Genomic DNA, 3,972 nt, shown 5'->3' on the forward strand with positions numbered 1-3,972 from the left:
CTTACCAGAATAGTGCTTAAATCATAATTTAGAACACCCTATGACTGCAACATTCCCCCACCCCTGCTGTTTCCCATCTCCAGGACTCAAGTCTGGCTAAGAGGTTTCCTGAATCCTTTTTAAATGTTACCATGCTAGCACCCCCCTCCCCCCCAACAGTAAGTCAAATCCATAACCCCACTCGCTCCGAACTAACACTTTTGTGTACTCACCTAATAGTGGTTGCAGGGGTCCAGCCATAACTCCTGGCCCTGCCTATTCTCTGGTAAAACCACCATGCCCCGAGTGAGGATCGAACTCACGACCTTGAGATTATGAGACTCACGCGCTGCCTACTGTGCTATCGAGGCTCCTCTGTGTGTGTGTGTGTGTGTGTGTGTGTGTGTGTGTGTGTGTGTGTGTGTGTGTGTGTGTGTGTGTGTGTGTGTGTGTGTGTGTGTGTGTGTGTGTGTGTGTGTGTGTGTGTGTGTGTGTGTGTGTGTGTGTTACTAGCTGTCAGAGGCACTTCTCGATACACACTTGGCCTGTTATGAGAAGTTTGTTTGGGCGTGTGTATGGGCGTGTTTTTGAGTGTGGGCGTATGTTTGAATGTGGGTGCGTGTGTGTGGGTGTAGGTTTGTGTGTGTGTGTGTGTTTGTGTGTGTTTACAACAAGCAATCAGGTTTTTGATCAGGTGTCAGGGAGGAGCCTGCGTGCTCAATCAGTACGTCCATCTCTACTCTCACAAATAGCGCCGCGCAACTGCAACAATTGCCTCCAACTCACCAGGACTAGATTTACACTTTTCTTCGTATCATTTTTCCAGAATTGTGTGAACACAGCAAGGAGTGGTACTCTGGTACCCAGTGTTAGTGTGAACACAGGAGTGGTACTCTGGTACCCAGTGTTAGTGTGAACACAGGAGTGGTACTCTGGTACCCAGTGTTAGTGTGAACACAGGAGTGGTACTCTGGTACCCAGTGTTAGTGTAAACACAGGAGTGGTACTCTGGTACCCAGTGTTAGTGTAAACACAGGAGTGGTACTCTGGTACCCAGTGTTAGTGTAAACACAGGAGTGGTACTCTGGTACCCAGTGTTAGTGTAAACACAGGAGTGGTACTCTGGTACCCAGTGTTAGTGTGAACACAGGAGTGGTACTCTGGTACCCAGTGTTAGTGTAAACACAGGAGTGGTACTCTGGTACCCAGTGTTAGTGTAAACACAGGAGTGGTACTCTGGTACCCAGTGTTAGTGTGAACACAGGAGTGGTACTCTGGTACCCAGTGTTAGTGTAAACACAGGAGTGGTACTCTGGTACCCAGTGTTAGTGTAAACACAGGAGTGGTACTCTGGTACCCAGTGTTAGTGTGAACACAGGAGTGGTAGTCTGGTACCCAGTGTTAGTGTAAACACAGGAGTGGTACTCTGGTACCCAGTGTTAGTGTAAACACAGGAGTGGTACTCTGGTACCCAGTGTTAGTGTAAACACAGGAGTGGTACTCTGGTACCCAGTGTTAGTGTAAACACAGGAGTGGTACTCTGGTACCCAGTGTTAGTGTGAACACAGGAGTGGTACTTTGGTACCCAGTGTTAGTGTAAACACAGGAGTGGTACTCTGGTACCCAGTGTTAGTGTAAACACAGGAGTGGTACTCTGGTACCCAGTGTTAGTGTAAACACAGGAGTGGCACTCTGGTACCCAGTGTTAATGTAAACACAGGAGTGGTACTCTGGTACCCAGTGTTAGTGTGAACACAGGAGTGGTACTCAGGTACCTAGTGTTATTGTGTGAACTAAGCCAGGAGTGGTACTCAGGAACCTATAGTGTTATTGTGTAACCACAGCCAGGAGTGGTACTGAGGTACCTAGTGTTATTGTGTGAACACAGGAGTGGTACTCAGGTACCTAGTGTTATTGTGTGAACACAGGACTGGTACTCAGGTACCTAGTGTTATTGTGTGAACAGAGGAGTGGTACTCGGGTACCTAGTGTTATTGTAGTTTCACCTGCGTGAGCATACACGATGCCTGCTACATACCAGAAGCCAGACTTCTGTCCTGACAACCTATTCAACTAGGTTGTTTGTGTGAGCATCTTGCTGGGGTATCATAGCCTGGATGATGTGGCACTTGGCGGAGGTAGTGGTCCAGGCTCAAGCAGGTGTTTGTTTGCATAAACAGTTTGCTCACTGAATTGTATCAGGGAGGGCTATCCTAGGTAATTTACACATACGTTACTATGTAATAAGATCACAGTTAACAGGTGATATCAGCGTATGTAGTTCCTTGATAATGTGAGCAATCACGAAATCTGCTGGATGATAGGTGAAAAGAGACACCAGGTGTCTTAAGGAAACACGTTCTGTTTCCAACCGTACCGGGGATCGAACCACGCACCTCAGACGAGTGCACCAGCAGTCGAACTACAGGACAGGGCAAATTTTAATAATGTCATGAAAGACACAAAATTATCTAAACACAAGTGAGCACAGTTTGTTACAAAGACTGATTAACTGTTAAGCATACTGTGTTGTAGACAAACTGCCACACTAATGGGTGCGTGTGGTACAGCGTTAGGCTGATGGTTACACTGTATTACAGATGGCTTCACTGATTATTATAATAAATAAGACACTTGTTTAACATTTGTGTATCTTTACTGGTTTGAGGTAATCAGTCCCTCAGCCTAGAGTCAATGGTTACAACGTATGTTACAATGGTTAATACATTGATAAATGCACGGTAGGTCAACTTAACAAAAGTCAGCTGTTTTAGTTCAAAATCTCCAAATGCTGTTGCTCGTCTCTCCGTTGATGCAAACAGGTGTCACGACAGCTTTAACACGTAAAATATTTACAATGACACCGTGCGCGCTTCATACACTCTGTACGTGTTGATGCTGCAGGTTTAAAACAGTGTCACTCACCATCTACATTATTCCTTGCTTTAGTTATTTTTTTCCTTAAGAAAAATGTTTGTGAAGCAGCTTTCAAGACGGCAAGATATAAGAACATAAGAAAGAGGTAACAATACAACAGACCTACTGACCCATGTGGAGCAGGTCCATGTCCCCCCCCCCCCGGATTAGACCAATGACCCACCCAGTCTGATGATCTCCACTCAAGGATGGAGCACTGCACCAGACCCAGCAGCACAAGCTAGTCAGGTCCAACTCACACCCACCCAGACGCTGATGTAACCTGTGGTGTTTCTTTCACTCGTAAAATAACTTCTGGTGCTCTATTCACTGTGAACGAGATAATATACTGACTTGTATGATATGGATTTTATGTAATTTTAGCTTCATTTAGGCTTCGTTTGGTGGCTGTGGCTAAGGATGTACTTTTAGCCATGTGGGTGGGAGGGTGATGTACATGAGTACCTGTTTACTAACTGAAGACTATTGAGGTAGAGGTACCTAGTTACAAGATTGACCTCTCTGTCCTGTCCTTGTTCCCTCTCCTATATAAAGTGCCTCCCTCAGCTTAGTGTGTTAGTGTGACTTGTAAATGGTCCAAGTCAGACCGAAACGTTGTTATAAGCTTCTCTCTCCTATGTGCGGGTTATTTATGTAGTGATTACTTAGGTTAGTGGGTATGACATAAGTGACCACTGCCACAAGGCTGACTACTTTGGGGTAACATAAGTAACTACTGCGAAGAGACTGACCACTTGGGGAAATACAAAAAACCACTGCCTCAATACTGACCAAATAGTGGTAACACACCTGTTCACAGGTGACTACTGCCACAAGTTCAGCCACAAGTTCAGCCACAAGCAGGCACCAACATACCCGTTGGAACATAGTCACTCGGTCACAACTGATCAAGCCACTCGGTCACAACTGATCAAGCCACTCGGTCACAACTCATCAAGTCACTCAATAAAGTCTATTATTGTGTTATGACTGTCACCTTCTAAGTGTATACTGACCACCACCATCACCACCTCCACCTCCACCATCACCACCTCCACCACCACCACCACAACCTCC

At 45.8% G+C, this 3,972-nt stretch overlaps 1 non-coding gene across 1 annotated transcript; it reads right to left on the bottom strand.

The window, feature by feature from the left end:
- Positions 1 to 277: 277 nt before the first annotated feature.
- On the bottom strand, positions 278 to 350 carry TRNAM-CAU (transfer RNA methionine (anticodon CAU)). The gene has a single exon. It is a non-coding gene; the product is annotated as a tRNA-Met (tRNA).
- Positions 351 to 3,972: the final 3,622 nt, after the last annotated feature.

Source organism: Cherax quadricarinatus, chromosome 1 (assembly GCF_038502225.1).
Source record: "Cherax quadricarinatus isolate ZL_2023a chromosome 1, ASM3850222v1, whole genome shotgun sequence".
Lineage (NCBI taxonomy): Eukaryota > Metazoa > Arthropoda > Malacostraca > Decapoda > Parastacidae > Cherax > Cherax quadricarinatus.